This window comes from Schistocerca gregaria, chromosome 9 (genome assembly GCF_023897955.1).
Source record: "Schistocerca gregaria isolate iqSchGreg1 chromosome 9, iqSchGreg1.2, whole genome shotgun sequence".
In the NCBI taxonomy this organism is placed as follows: Eukaryota; Metazoa; Arthropoda; class Insecta; order Orthoptera; family Acrididae; genus Schistocerca; species Schistocerca gregaria.
This window is the reverse complement of record NC_064928.1, coordinates 99,860,979-99,878,118: the sequence shown is the minus strand read 5'-3', so window position 1 is coordinate 99,878,118 and position 17,140 is coordinate 99,860,979. Positions and strand designations below refer to the sequence as shown.

General features: G+C 45.3%; 1 non-coding gene across 1 annotated transcript; it reads left to right on the top strand.

The window, feature by feature from the left end:
- Positions 1–11,410: 11,410 nt before the first annotated feature.
- Trnaa-cgc (transfer RNA alanine (anticodon CGC)) lies at positions 11,411–11,483 on the top strand. Its single transcript has one exon. It is a non-coding gene; the product is annotated as a tRNA-Ala (tRNA).
- Positions 11,484–17,140: the final 5,657 nt, after the last annotated feature.

Sequence of the window (17,140 nt, the reverse complement as noted above, 5' to 3'; positions counted from 1 at the left end):
TGTCCAGTTGGAACAGCAAGTTCCCTTGCCGGTCTAGGAATGGTAGAACGATGGGTTCGATGACGGTTTGGATGTACCGTGCACTATTCAGTGTCCCCTCGACGATCACCAGACGTGTACGGCCAGTGTAGGAGATCGCTCCCCACACCATGATGCCGGGTGTTGGCCCTGTGTGCCTCGGTCGTATGCAGTCCTGATTGTGGCGCTCACCTGCACGGCGCCAAACACGCATACGACCATCATTGGCACCAAGGCAGAAGCGACTCTCATCGCTGAAGACGACACGTCTCCATTCGTCCCTCCATTCACGCCTGTCGCGACACCACTGGAGGCGGGCTGCACGATGTTGGGGCGTGAGCGGAAGACGGCCTAACGGTGTGCGGGACCGTAGCCCAGCTTCATGGAGACGGTTGCGAATGGTCCTCGCCGATACCCTAGGAGCAACAGTGTCCCTAATTTGCTGGGAAGTGGCGGTGCGGTCCCCTACGGCACTGCGTAGGATCCTACGGTCTTGGCGTGCATCCGTGCGTCGCTGCGGTGCGGTCCCAGGTCGACGGGCACGTGCACCTTCCGCCGACCACTGGCGACAACATCGATGTACTGTGGAGACCTCACGCCCCACGTGTTGAGCAATTCGGCGGTAAGTCCATCCGGCTTCCCGCATGCCCACTATACGCCCTCGCTCAAAGTCCGTCAACTGCACATACGGTTCACGTCCACGCTGTCGCGGCATGCTACCAGTGTTAAAGACTGCGATGGAACTCCGTATGCCACGGCGAACTGGTTGACACTGAGGGCGGCGGTGCACAAATGCTGCGCAGCTAGCGCCATTCGACGGCCAACACCGCGGTTCCTGGTGTGTCCGCTGTGCCGTGCGTGTGATCATTGCTTGTACAGCCCTCTCGCAGTGTCCGGAGCAAGTATGGTGGGTCTGACACACCGGTGTCAATGTGTTCTTTTTTCCATTTCAAGGAGTGTACATCGATTGCGTAGTCAAAGAAACGTTATAACAGAAGCTGAACTGACGTTCCGCTTCGATCTAAATAAAATATTACAGTAAAAAACTTTTGTAGATCTTCAGCTTTTTAATGTACTTCTGCTTGTAATGTGAAAACGTAAAGAAGGTCGACTTTAAGCTAGAGAAATGAGCGGTCTTGCCAGCGTGCAGACAACATTATTAATTAATAAAATTCAAGTAATTTATGTTCGAAACTGTAAATCGGCAAGTTATTGTTATGAAGGTGTCGAACAGTGCAAGAATTATCTTTAACGAAGGAGAAAAGTGATGACTGTAATTTGTGACAAAAACGTAAACCGAGGAGACAGCACAGGGCAGGCTGAAATCTGATCGCACCATACAGTTAGAAAAGCACTTATGTAAGTTATACTGTTTATAAATAAGCCCTAATTTGCTAGTGAGAATTGTTTGAATATATTTAGTGTTTACCAGATTTCGTATTCTATTCTTTTCCTTTATATTTTTTCATCTCCATGTCATATTATTTTTGTAAATATCAAACAGCCTTTACTGCAGCAGCCTGTTCGTGTACGGAAGGCCGCTCCTTGTCTTCTATACCACTCATAGCTGCCCCATTTATTAATGATTTCATTTGCAAATGCATTTTTTTTTACTGTTCATTGTTAAAGGTCCCTTAGGTGATTATAAATTTCATTCTGATTACGTAAAGGAATCCGGGTTGTTCTTTTTCAAATAATAGAAGTCTTTGCGTAATCAAAAACTGGCCTCCTCCTGACAACGATCAGGAGCCGACCAGAAGACGGACGTCTTCTACCTCTTTCGTGTCTCCTGTGGCAAAGCTGTGCCAAAATGGGAACACGACATTCTAGTATGAAACACAGATTTAAATTGAAAGAATTGAAATATACTTAACCCAAATTTCATTTATCATACTAGAGGGTGGACGTAGTCCCCAAGGATAGGTGCACCCACTGTGCCTTCCAGAATGACATTACCCAGCGAATGTCATGAAAACATTGTACGGACCATAACACTCCCTTCGAGCCTGGATAGTAGTTGTTTGGTGTTTTCTTTGAGATGGAGCGTTAGACACGATTCACCTGGAGAGGCCACCTTCCGGCACTCAGTGGATGTTCAGTTGCGGCAATGGAGTGAAAATTCGAGCCGTTCATCTGGGCGATCGGTTGCTCAACAGTTGCACGACTATTCGACAGTACACATCTCCTCCAGCGACCTTCACCCCTGTCAACTACGGGCCATATTACACACCAGTTGCCTCGGCTCCAAGATGCCACTCCAGGCGGGTGAAAAATGAATGTGCGCAAAGGAAAATACTGAACGCGAAAATCAAGGGGCATGAAAGTGAAGCAGTGGTTGGGAAGGGAGTGAGACAGGGTTGTAGCCTCTCCCCGATGCTATTCAATCTGTATATTGGGCAAACAGTAAAGGAAACAAAAGAAAAGTTTTGGAGTAGGTATTAAAATCCATGGAGAAGAAATAAAAACTCTGAGGTTCGCCGATGACATTGTAATTCTGTCACCAAAGGACTTGGAAGGGCAGTTAAAAGGAATGGACAGTGACTTGAAAGGAGGGTATAAGATGAACATCAACGAAAGTAAAACGAGGATAATGGAATGTGGTCGAATGAAGTCGGGTGATGCTGAGAAAATTAGATGAGGAAATGAGACACTTAAAATAGTAAAGGAGGTTTGCTATTTGGGGAGCAAAATAACTGACGATGGTCGAAGTAGAGAGGATATAAAATGTAGACTTGCAATGGCAAGGAAAGCGATGATTATAGACTTAAGTGTCAGGAAGTCGTTTCTGAAAGTATTTGTATGGAGTATAGCCATGTATGCAAATGAAACAGGGACGATAAATAGTTTGGACACGGAGAGAATAGAAGCTTTCGAAATGTGGTGCTACAGAAGAATTCTGGGTAGAACACATAAATAATGAGGAGGTACTGAATAGAAATGGGGAGAAGAGAAGTTTGTGGCACAACTTGACTAGAAGAAGGGACCGGTTGGTAGGACATGTTCTGAGGCATCAAGGGATCACAAATTTAGCATTGGAGGGCAGCGTGGAGGGTAAAAATCGTAGAGGGAGACCAAGAGATGAATACACTAAGCAGATTCAGAAGGATGTAGGCTGCAGTAGGTACTGGGAGATGAAGAAGCTTGCACAGGGTAGAGTAGCATGGAGAGTTGCATCAAACCAGTCTCAGGACTGAAGACGACAACATCAACAACAACCCTCAGAAGCAGATCTTTTGGATGTCTGAATGGTGATATTATTTCCTCTTTGTTAGTCTCTTACATGTAAATTAAGTGAATGGGTTGGGTTGTTTCTGGGGTAGGAGACCAAAAACTGAGTCATCGGTCTCATCGGATTACTGAAGGACGGGGAAGGAAGTCGGCCGTGCTCTTTCAAAGGAACCGTCGCAGCATTAGCCTGGAGCGATTTAGGGAAACCACGGGAAACCTAAACCAGGATGGCCGGTCGCGGGATTGAACCGTCGTCCTCCCGAATGCAACTCCAGTGTGCTAACCACTGCGCCCCTCACTTGGTAAAGTGAATGATTATGGGAACTAGTAACTGCAAAATGATAAATGTTGATTCTGATTATACAGGGTAAAAAGTATTTAAACCGACAAAGTCTGGGAGGTTGTAGGGGACATAAAAAAAATATTTTTCCCTATTGTCATTTTTTCCTATGAGGAGTATTTAAACAGGTAGAGAAAGATTTCTCTGGCGGCAAATTAATTAAACCAGCAAACACTTTTCCATTTTTTATGACCAAGAGACCACACATTGACACAACGCAATTTCAATTACAGTCGATTCTGCTACGTTGAAAGCAAAATAATCCATACGCACCAAGCAAGGAGGAAATAAAAAGGGACTATCATGGGCAAAAAGGGCATTCCTGGTCAATAGGAGTCTATACCATTAGGTGGACAGATAAAGTAAGGAACCTTACCGTACACCACGGCATCATCAGCAATATCCGGATATCTCTGTCGACCCTGTGAACCATATCGCTTATGTGTACATAGCAGGCCTTGAAAATTTGTGGAAATTTCCTGTGGGAAACGGGTGAGCTCATCGGTCCCTGGGGTTACACACTACTTGACCGAACTTTTACTTAAGCTAAGGACAACATACACAAACACACCCGCGGGACTCGAACCTCCGACGGGGGGAGCCGCGAGGACCGTGGCAAGGCGCCAGAGACCCCGTGGCTACCACGCGCGGCTCTGTGTATACAGGAAAATAGCGGTCCTACCACAGTTCTATGGGGCACCCCTATCTATACCCTTTTCTCTGACGAACACTCTCCCATCTATCTTCAAATATTCGCTTACCTACACTACTGGCCATTAAAATTGCTACACCAAGAAGATGGCTCGCTACAGACGCGAAATTTAACCGACAGGACGACGGTGCTGTGACATGTAAATGATTCGCTTTTCAGAGCATTCGCACAAGGTTGGCGCCGGTGACAACACCTACAACTTGCTGACATGAGGAAAGTTTCCAACCGATTTCCCATACATAAACAGCTCTTGACCGGCGTTGCCTGGTGAAACGTTGTTGTGATCCCTCGTGTAAGGAGGAGAAATGCGTGCCATCACGTTTCCTACTTCGATAAAGGTCGGATTGTAGCCTATGGCGATTGCGGTTTATCGTATCGCGACATTGCTGCTCGCGTTGGTCGAGATCCAATGACTGTTAGCAGAATATGGAATCGGTGGGTTCCGGAGGGTAATACGGAACGCCGTGCTCGATCCCAACGGCCTCGTATCACTAGCAGTCGAGATGACAGGCATCTTATCGTCATGGCTGTAAGGGATCTCCGAGTCAACAGATGGGGACGTTTGCAAGACAACAACCGTCTGCACGAATACTTCGACGTTTGCAGCAGCATGGACTATCAGCGCGGAGACCACGGCTGCGGTTACCCTTGACGCTGCATCACAGACAGGAGCGCCTGCGATGGTGTACTCAACCACGAACCTGGGTGCTCGAATGGCAAAACGTCATTTTTTCGGATGAATCCAGGTTCAGTTTACAGCATCATGATGGTCGCTTCCATGTTTGGCGACATCGCGGTGAACGCACATTGGAAGCCCGTATTCGTTATCGCCATACTGGCGTATCACTTGACGTGATGGTATGGGGGCCATTGGTTACACGTCTCGGTCACCTCTTGTTCGCATTGACGGCACTTTGAACAGTGGACGTTGCATTTCAGATGTGTTACGACCCGTGGCTTTACCCTTCATTCGATCCCTGCGAAACGCTACATCTGAGCAGGATAATGCACTACCGCATGTTGCAGGTCCTGTACGGGCCTTTCTGGATACAGAAAATGTTCGAATGCTGCCTGGCCAGCACATTCTCCAGATCTATCACCAATTGAAAACGTCTGGTCAATGGTGGCCGAGCAACTGTCTCGTCACAATACGCCAGTCACTACTCTTGATGAACTGTGGTATCGTGTTGAAGTCGCATAGACAGCTGTGCTTGTACACGCCAGCCAAGCTCTGTTTGACTCAATGCCCAGGCGCATCAAGGTCGTTATTACGGCCAGAGGTGGTTGTTCTGATACTGATTTCTCAGGATCCATGCACCCAAATGTAATCAACTGGTTCAACTGGCTCTGAGCACTATGGGACTCAACTGCTGTGGTGATTAGTCCCCTAGAACTTAGAACTACGTAAACCTAATTAACCTAAGGACGTCACACACATCCATGCCCGAGGCAGGATTCGAACCTGCGACCGTAGCAGTCGCACGGTTCCGGACTGCGCGCCTAGAACCGCGAGACCACCGCGGCCGGCAAAATGTAATCACATGTCAGTTCTAGTATAATATATTTGTGCAATGAATACCCGTTTATCATCTGCATTTCTTCGTGGTGTAGCAATTTTAATGGCCAGTAGCGTATAAAGGTTTGGTAAGGAACTATGAAATCAGCACATACTCCGTTTTAGAGTGAAAACTCAATATACGTTAAATGCAATACGAAGACCAAAAGTACTCAGCGATAAGAGGCGTGAGTTCTAGACAAACAATGCTGCTGTCAAATGTGGAAAACCAAGATTTAAATCATTCATGCTTTGTTCGTGAGAAACGAGATGGAAAAGATCGAAACGAAATGAGACACTTGTCGTCGGCGTGGAAGGCGCGTCAATAAACGAGGCAGATGAGTTATCCGCTGGGAAAGAGAAACCTGTCTTGTCAGCTATCACGTCTTCTGCGTTACGTCAGTGACTTGAAAGGCAAGCGGCTATGAATGGGATTCCCACACCGACCATATCACGTGGGCACTTGGCGTTCGCTTCATGAATGTGTGCGACAAGTTATCGTATCTGCGTGGAATTTCAAATATAAACAACGATTTGTCTTTAGTTTATCGTTTGTGACTGCGAGAAAAATACCAGTTACGTGCTGACTTCAGAAAGTTAATTACGCGTGTCTTCTAGCGCTTACAGCATTGAGCAAGAAGAGTGTCTCATTGTCAGAAGAGAGTACGTGTTCCAGGTTTCGTGCAACCACCGTATCTCTGCGGTACTGCTGAAAGGTACGTCACAGTGTGGGAGTGAAAGGGCGCAGTGACTGGAAACCTATTACAGAGCTGAAGCAGAGATTCATCGTGAAATTCTGATGGGATACGGCATGCCGCGTGCACTCGCAGCCAAATAGTGCCCACAATTTGACCATGGCCTTACAGACATGGCTGACGCTGATCGGGAAGGAAGACCATCCATGTCGACCAAAGATGTCAATGTCTCCACGGAGTCGAGGAACTGATTCGCGACAGCCGCTTGTTTTAGTAAAAGCTAACATATTAGCAATTGGAAGTAATCTGCCTTTGTAAAATGGTTCAAATGGCTCTGAGCACTATGGGACTTAACTTCTGAGGTCATCAGTCGCCCAGAACTTAGAACTACTTAAACCTACCTAACATAAGCATACACATCCATGCCCGAGGCAGGATTCGAACCTGCGACCGTACCTGTCGCGCGGTTCCAGACTGTAGCGCTTAGAGCCGCTAGGCCACTGCGGCCGGCACAGAGGTTGGAATCACGTATCTGGCATATAACTGTGGACGTAGGTCGCAAGTGCTACTCTGAGATGAAAATGTTGCCACAGGGGATTAGTTGCTCAAAGAACAAAAACGTCTGTTGACCAGGAACACAATTCGCCTGTGTTACTCCGCTTCGTCCGTCATGGGTTATTCCTTAACTTCGTAACCAAAAAATTTTGATGTTAAGTTTCTCTCTATTCTCATTTATGCTACTTGACGTTACTTGTATGTTTACCCACTGTACTCTCAGTCCCTATTATGTACTCATCAGACTGTTCGTTCCTTTCTAAAGATCCTGTAATTTCTCCTCACCTTCACGGAGGATAACAATGTGATCAGTGAATCTTATCACTGATATCCTTTCAACTTAAATTTTAGTCATACTCGTGAAACTTTGTTTTATTTTCGTCGTTGCTTCTTCGGCGCATAGATTTTTTAAATAACAGATGAAACAGACAATTAAATTCAATTAATGATGAAACCATCTTGGACGACGAGAGCTTATGAATGCTTCTCACCGCCATGACTGGACGCGGGAAAACCACGTTCTGGTGACACGTGCAGTATGAGTGGCCCTCAAAAAGCTTACGTGATGAATGGCATGGGCGGAGTCTCCAAGAGCGAACCGCTCTTCATTTTTTATCTGACTAGCAGGTGGATCTTCTTTGCCACTGTGAACGGCTGTGACTAGGATTACGCGAGTAGTGAACTTCACACTCTCGTATCATTTTCTCCTCGTATGATACAAATTAGTAAATACATTAATAGATACACTCAAAGAAGATCAGTTGCCTATACAGGATGTTACAGAAAAGAAACCTTTAATCGTGAAAGGGGTAAATAATTCCTGAAGTATTTGATGGAGCACTCAGTGCTCTAGATCTTCATGTCCACGTTTTATTCCTGTCTAACAATGTTAGTTCCTGATGTTCCCATTAGATGGCACTCAAGAATGAGTTATTTCAACAGTCATCACGGAGTAGTATAACGTTGCAGAACATATGGGGTGTCGTTTATGGTTTTATGAATCCAAATCCGCTACTACAGTTCAGAGACAATAAAAGGCACCTCCTTAGAGAGAAACAATCAGTTGGTACAATCGTTTCAGCGAAAATGGCTCTGTAACACATGTTGTTGCGGCCTTCAGTCCTGAGACAGGTTTGATGCAGCTCTCCATGCTACTCTATCCTGTGCAAGCTTCTTCATCTCCCAGTATTTACTGCAACCTACATCCTTCTGAATTTACTTAGTGTATTCATCTCTTGGTCTCCCTCTACGATTTTTACCCTCCACGCTGCCCTCAAATGCTAAATTTGTGATCCCCTGATGCTTCAGAACATGTCCTTCCAACCGGTCCCTTCTTCTTGTCAAGTTTTGCCACAAGATCCTCTTCTCCCCAATTCTATTCAATACCTCCTCATTAGTTATGTGATCTACCCATCTAATCTTCAGCATTCTTCTGTAGGACCACATTTCGAAAGCCTCTATTCTCTTCCTGTCCAAACTATTTATCACCTACATACATGGCTACACTCCATACAAATACTTTCAGAAACGACTTCCTGATACTTAAATCTATACTTGATGTTAACAAATTTCTCTTCTTCAGAAACGCTTTCCTTGCCATTGCCAGTCTACATTTATATCCTCTCTTCTTCGACCATCGTCACTTATTTTTCTCCCGAAACAGCAAAACTCCTTTACTACTTTAAGTGTCTCATTTCCTAATCCAATTCTCTCAGTATCACCCGACTTAATTCGACTACATTCCATTATCCTCGTTTTGCTTTTGTTGATGTTCATCTCATATTCTCCTTTCAAAGCACTGTCCATTCCGCTCAACTGCTCTTCCAAGTCCTTTGCTGTCTCTGACAGAATTTCAATGTCATCGGTGAACCTCAAAATTTTTATTTCTTCTCCACGGATTTTAATACCTACTCCGAACTTTTCTTTTGTTTCCTTCACTGCTTGCTCAATATACAGATTGAATAACATCGGGGATAGACTACAACCCTGTCTCACTCCCGTCCCAACCACTGCTTCCCTTTCGTGCCCCTCGACTCTTGTAACTGCGATCTGGTTTCTGTACAATTTGTAAATAGCCTTTCGCTCCCTGTATTTTACCCCTACCAGCTTCAGAATTTGAGAGAGAGTATTCCAGTCAACATTGACAAAAGCTTTCTCTAAGTCTACAAATGCTAGAAACGTAGATTTGCCATTCCTTAATCTTTCTTCTAAGATAATCCGTAAGGTCAGTATTGCCTCACGTGTTCCAACATTTAGGCGGAACCCAAACTGATCTTCCCCGAGGTCGGCTTCTACCAATTTTTCCATTCGTCTGCAAAGAACTCGTGTTAATATTTTGCAACTGTGACTTATTAAACTAATAGTTCGGTAACTTTCACAACACCTGCTTTCTTTTGGATTGGAATTATTGTATTCTTCTGCAAGTCTGAGGGAATTTTGCCTTACATCTTGCTCTCCAGATGGTACAGTTTTGTCAGGACTGTCTCTCCCAAGGCTGTCAGTAGCTCCAATGGAATGTTGTCTACTCCCGGGGCATCGTTTCGACTCAGGTCTCTGAGTGTTCCGTCAAACTCTTCACGCAGTATCATATCTCCCATTTCATCTTCATCTACATCCTCTTCCATTTCCATAATATTGTCCTCAAGTACATCGCCCTTGTATCTTCATAGGGTTCCGGATCAGCAATAGCCAGCAGTCTCTGACGCAACAACTTTCGTAGTTCAGGTTCTAAGTTCTAGGGGACTGATGACCTCAGATGTTAAGTCCCATGGTGCTCAGAGTCATTTGAACCATTTTTAAGGGGGGTAGGACGTCAAACGGGCCGACTTGGAGCTGAGGAGGCACCACAGGACATTTTAAATTCCACTGTCTATACTTTTCAAAATAAATTCATGAAACTTTGTCAGAATGACCAGAAAGGATTCAGGATTTAGACTTATAGTGGTGGAAGTTCAAAAATGTAACAAAATAATTTATTTTTTTACAATTTTATTTCACCTTTTTTCACTTACTATTGGCTGCATTTGTTGCTATAGGCACACTTTTCTTCGTAAGTAAGGGAGGTTCTTCGTTGAATTTTGCACAGCATACAAACCATACTTACAGGTGTATGAAACTCTAGAATTTTCCAAATCTTTTAAAAACTGTAGTAAAAATTGAGATAATTAACTATAAAATTGGATTTTTTTCTAAACATGACGTTTAAAATATAACAGCACATTCATTTTTTTCATAAATTAAATAATTCCTAGAGTTTCATACACCTGTAAGTATGGTTTGTATGCTGTGCAAAATTCATCGAAGGATCTCTCTTACTTACGAAGAAATGTGTACTTATAGCAACAAACGCAGCCAATAGAATTGAAAAAATGATGAACTTGACAAGTAAAAAAAATTATCTTTTTATGTTTTTGAACTTCCTTTGCTATGATTGTGAAACCTTAATCCTTCCTGGTCATGCTGACAATGTTTTATGAATTTATTCGTAAAAGTGTAGACAGTGGAAATTAAAATGTCCTGTGGTGCCTGTTCTGGTCCTAGACGGCCTGTTTGACGTCTCCCCCCCCCCCCCCCCCTGCCCTTCCACCCTTAATTCTCTTACACAGCGCTGCAGTGGCACGGTGTGCTCCTGTCGAAATATCAGCGATTGTCGACAGTGTCACCCGGCTGCATTCCCGTAAGCTATTTGAACATGCGCGATACGAAGGCACGTTTCGGTAAGAGCGGTAGTTTTGCCGGGGACGAGCTCTCGTGCACCCGCGCGGGCAGGTCCGGATCTGTGTGTGTGAGCTGGTGTGGGCCCATCCATCAGGGCAGGAAAACAGAGCCGTCGCCACGGCCCTAGAGCGTGGAGGAGGGTGGATCGACACCGGCAGTGCCGGCCCGTACCACGGGAGCCGGGCCACCTGCTCCCAGCCGCCGCCGAGGTAATTGTTTGGGAGGCACGGCACGGCCGCGGTCACGCACCCCCGGAAACCAGACGCGCGGCCCCCGCTGTCGGCAGTTTACGACCCATCCTCCCCCCCCCTCCCCCCCCCCCCCCACCTGCTCTCTGCCGCATTAGCCGCTCCAAATAACACACCGCCCACGCCACCTGCCCTCCAGGCACTCGACGACAGGTTCGCGGCACGCGATAGCTCGCCCAGAAGCGCTTCCTTACTTTCCCTCCACGTGGCTGAAGACACGGCTCAGCGCGGATGCGGCGACACGCAAATGTCGCTGAGCTGTATGCTACACTCGTGCTCGTAAATTAAGCATAACTGCAGAATGCAGGTGCGTTTGAGCAGTTACCAGAAAGCGCCAGACCGGGCGAGGTGGCGCAGTGGTTAGCACACTGGACTCGCATTCGGGAGGACGACGGTTCGATCCCGTCTCCGGCCATCCTGATTTATGTTTTCCGTGATTTCCCTAAATCGTTTCAGGCCAATGCCGGGATGGTTCCTTTGAAAGGGCACGGCCGATTTCCTTCCCAACCCTTCCCTAACCCGAGCTTGCGCTCCGTCTCTAATGACCTCGTTGTCGACGAGACGTTAAACACTAACAACCACCAACCAGAAAGCGCCAGACAACAGGCTGTACTGCGCATGCGCAGCTACGATGACGTAGGCAGCCCGTGCTTGGTGCTTGCTCTGCTCATAGGCTTCTCGTCGTATTTCTGGTGGGGCATCACGTGACCATGTGTAGCCGTGCGGCATGTTGTTGAGAGGACGTACAGAGTTAGACTTAGAGCAATTGTTTTACCATATCCCACACAGATAAAGGATGCAAATAAGGAAGCAGTTCTTGGCAAAATATCATTTCAAAGTTTGACTCCACAGTTCGAAGCCCCATAAAATTTTGCTAAGGTGTGACTTTGCAGGTCTTTTTTTTTTATTCGTTCTATGCAATATTGTTATGTAGCATTGTACAGGTTTACATCTACACAGCACTTCAAAAAGCTAGTGGGATGGAATACAAATTTATTGCAAAAAAAAGAGAGTTTTTTGCGTAGCTTATACCGAAATAAAGGACAAAAAATTTCATGACTGTTTCAAAAAGTGAAAAAGTTAACACGGTTGTCTGTCAGGCAAATAAACTGTACAACTAAAAAAATGGTTCAAAAAATGGTTCATATGGCTCTGAGCACTATGGGACTTAAAATCTGAGGTCATCAGTCCCCTAGAACTTAGAACTACTTAAACCTAACTAACCTAAGGACATCACACACATCCATGCCCGAGGCAGGATTCGAACCTCCGACCGTAGTGGATACACGGTTCCAGACTGAAGCGCATAAAACCGCTCGGTCACAGCGGTCGGCAAACTGTACAACTGACAGTTTATATTCTACTCTAGGAATACATACGAAGCCATGTGGGGTGTTAAAACGATAAAACACGGTATGCTGCCAGTCTAAATTTTAGCACAGAATGGCAGTCTATAAATTTAAGACGTAAACACAAATTAAGAAATAACTTCAGGCCTTGAGGAAGTACCAGACAAGTGCCTTTACAGACGAATCGAAAAACTAGTAGAAGCCGACCTCGGGGAGGATCAGTTTGGATTCTGTAGAAATGTTGGAACACGTGAGACAATACTGACCCTAGGACTTATCTTAGAAAATAGGTTTAGAAAAGGCAAACCTACGTTTCTAGCATTTGTAGACTTAGAGAAATCGTCTGACAATGTTGACTGGAATATTCTCTCTGAAATTCTGAAGGTAGCAGTGATAAAATAGAGCGAAAGGCTATTTACAACTTGGACAGAAACTAGATGGCAGTTATAAGAGTCAAGGGGTGTGAAAGGAAGGCAGTGGTTGAGAAGGGAGTTAGGGTTGTAGCATATCCCTGATGTTATTCAATCTGTACAATGAGCAAGCAGTAAAAGGAATGAAAGAAAACTTCGAAGAAGAAAGTACAGACAGAAGAAATAAAAACTGTTAACTTTGCCAGTGACATTGTAATTCTATCAGAGACAGCAAAGACTTGTATGAGCAGTCGAACAGAATGGACAGTGTCTTGAAAAGGGGTATAAGGTGAACACGAAGAAATACAAAACAAGGGGATGGAAAGAGGAGGAGATAAAGAGAGTGGGGGGGGGAGACGAACAGAGAAAGGAAAGAGGAGAAGGCAGAGGAAAGGAGGAGCAGATGAAGAAAAGGGAGAGGAGGATGTGGATGGGGAGAGGAGGAAATCAACAGGGAAAGGGAATAGGAGGAGATGGAAACACAGATTAGGGAGGAAGAGATGAGCAATGAGAATTGGGAGGAGGAGATATACAGGGAGATAGGGGGAGGAGATGAGCAGAGAAAGGGAAAGATTGGGAAAAAGAGGAGAGAGGAGGTGATGGAATTAGAAAACAGAGGAGGGAGGAAGAGATGGAGAGAGATACAAGCAGGAGGAGATGGACAGTGTGGGGGCTGGAGGAGGTAGACAGGCAGATGGAGTGGAGAAGAAGGAAGATAAGAAGAAAGGAAGAGATGGACAGACTGAGGTTGAAGGAGGAGATGGACTAACAGAAGATTGACATAAATATTACAAAGTAAATATTACATGCTTTTAAACATAATTTTTAGTATTTTGCCGGCCGGGGTGGCCGAGCCGTTCTAGGCGCTACAGCCTGGAACCGCGCGACCGCTACGGTCACAGGTTCGAATCCTGCCTCGGGCATGGATCTGTCTGATGTCCTTAGGTTAGTTAGGTTAAAGTAGTTCTAAGTTCTAGGGGACTGATGACCTCAGAAGTTGAGTACCATAGTGCTCAGAGCCATTTGAACCATTTTTTTAGTATTTCCTATTTTGTTTCATATCAAAAACAAAATGGGGGACCTGTTCTGAGCATTTTCCTCTGTCAGTACTCCAGCATCCGTCTGATAACATTCAGTCAGGCTGTTGATGGTGTGATACCTCCCATTTCCGGCAGTATATGAAACCCGGTGAGCGCGATACTTGGACATCGAGTGTTGGGCGAGTGCGGAGTGATCAGCAGCAGATGTAGACGTAGCAGGGAGCCTGAAGAGCCCGCACACCTGGCCGGCTGGAGGACCCCCCGCGCCTGAGCACCATTTGATGGCGCCCGCGGCTGATGGCTTTTGGATGGCCGCCGGTGCTGCCACCTCACCGGCCAGCTAATTATCCACCAGAGGTGAGAACGCTGGACGCCTGCGTTGGAGCAGACAAGTGGCCGTTGTTCCAGGGTTTTAAAACGCACTCGTCTCGGAACAGGTAAATACAGGTCCTGTATGGTTTTCGAGGGAATCTTATACGGTTCTTCCTGAAATAGTTGCAAACTCGGGTTAATGATGAGACAGGTGCCTAGCGTTCACACAAAGGGTTGATAGTCACTGACAATTAATTCTTGATGGAAACATGTTGCCTGGTCGGACGAGTCTCGTTTCAAATTGTATCGAGCAGATGGGCGTGTAGGGATATGGAGACAACCTCATGAATCCATGGACCCTGTATGTCATCAGGTGACTGTTAAAGCTGGTGGAGGCTCTGTAACGGTGTGGAACGTGTGCAGTTGGAGGGGTATGAAACCTATGATATGTCTACATACGACACTAGCAGGCGACACGTACGTACCCATCCTGTCTGATCACCTGCATCCATTCATGTCCATTAAGCATTCCTACGGACTTGGGCAATTCCAGCAGGACAATGCGTCACCCCGCACGTCCAGAATCGCTACCGAGTGGCTCCTGAGTATGACTTACATTTTGTTGCTTCACTGTGTGTGATCAATGAAATGGCATTACCCTCCCTTCTCCATAAGGTCACTCTGCTGCATCGGCACCTTGGGCTTCCACTTGGGTGGCGTCTGAAAATTTAGCTCAGTGGTGTGCTCATGCTGGGTGCAATATTGGCTGTCCATCTGGGTTGTCATTCCAATCTACATATTGTGAAACTAGCCATTCCTGACTTCCACTGCGGCACTGACTGGGGAAACTTTAAAAAATTTCTATCCATCCAGTATATCATTGGGCATAACAGAGCTCCTTTTAATTGGACGTGCCACTCTCGTGCATAGCATCGCAGGATGGGGTAAAAGGGACTCTCCAGTGTGTGTATGCATGTAGGTGAAGGACACATCTGACCACATCGCATTTGAGTGCCCCACATACACGGATCTAACAGCAGAATTAAGACATAACTTCAAATCTGGGGATGTTGGAGCTTTGCTCTTAAGTGAACTGGCCAGTGCAATATCCACAAAAATGTGGAATGGTTGTATGAAGTCCGGTCATAATTTCTTAATTACAGTCCCTGTACGGGCGCCAGTGTAAAATGACCTTTTTTTAAAATATTAATATTATGAATATTTATATATGTGTTTGGAGAGAGAGAGAGAGATTAATTTTTTTTGGGGATTTTTACTTTGAGTCGTAACTGGTACCTGAATTTTGGTTGCTGCCTCCTTGAATGATCAGCTTCTGCACCAGTTGTTGACGTATTGCAATTTGGAGGAAGTTATTGTCCTTTAAGGTTTAAAATACAACTCTGTTAGTTACTTGGCGGTATTGCAGATAGCTCTGAGCCCAAGTTTTCGTAGCTTTTCATACCTAAGGGACCACTGTTGTAAGTAAGATCAAACAGCAATCTGCTTTTCGTGAGAAAAGGAGATTGCTTGGCACACAAATTTCCTTCAAACTACACGTCCTGCTGCATCAAAATTAGTCACTGGAGTTCAACACCGTACTATTATACAAGAACATAAGCCAATTATTGTGATTAGGAAATTATGAGAGGTTGTTACTTATTGAATGAAAACTATAGAGAATGCATTTCTTTTCCGGTATTTTCGTGAACTTTGTACACTTACAATTCTTTCAATTGATAGACGGCGACAACAATGAAGTTCACCTCCTTTTCCAAAAACAAGACATTTTTATTCTTCACTTCCAGAAAGTATACATGAATGTTCGGCAACTCTTACACATACTTCACTCGGTTTTATCACTAAAATATCCATTTCCATTAAATGTAACAATACGTTCTGAGCGACGGCCTAGCAACACGTCCTCTTTCCACAAGATGCAGATTAACCGTCTTTTTTTTAAAATACAATCAATTTTTTTGTCCATACTCAAAGATTCTCTAATACTATTGTTGCTGGGATTGCGCGCCAAAGAGTTTCTTGCTGTCCAGCTGCGCTTCACTCAACTTCAAGTACTTTTTGAATCACATTTACATATTCGGTATTGACATACATTACTGAGCTTCTCGGACTAAAATCACGTAAAAATTAGTTGAAGAAAAAAAACGGTGAGGCATACATAACACTACAAAAAGAGGCGCAGAGTGTCGTTTTGTCAGGAGAGAAGCAGTAACATCAGATTGTGTCACTTAGGAGAACACAATGGCATCGAACGTGTAAAAAAAATGGTTCAAATGGCTCTGAGCAATATGGGACTTAACATCTGAGGTCATCAGTCCTCTAGAACTTAGAACTACTTAAACCTAACTAACCTGAGGATATCACACACATACATACATATCTGAGGCAGGATTCGAACCTGCGACTGTAGCGGTCGCACGGTTTCAAACTGTAGCGCCTAGAACATCTTCGCCACACCGGCCATCTGTAACGTGTCAACTGAGTGGCAAATCCATCACGGGTATTTCAATTCTTCTAAAGTCATAAAGAATAAAGTGCAATGACGAGGCAGGTTCTCATAAGACAGGTATTTCTGCATGCGGAATATTTTATCTCAGCGGTACGTGCCATCGATTTACTGAGCTCTGCGTCTGCCTCGATAGATGAGTGGTCAGCGCGACGGATGCCATACAAAGGGGTCCGGGTTCGATTCCCCGTTGGGTCGGAGATTTTCTCCGCTCAGGGACTCGGTGTTGTCTTCATCGTCGCATCCCCATTGACACGCAAGTCGCCGAAGTGGCGTCAACTAAAAAGACTTGCACCAGACGACCGGTCTACCGACGGGAGGCTATAGCCACACGACGTTTCATTTCACTGAGCTCTGTCTCTTCCATGAGTGATACAGCCGCGTCCTCATAGCCTTATTTTACGAACAGACACTACGTATGTTTTTATAATCCGTTG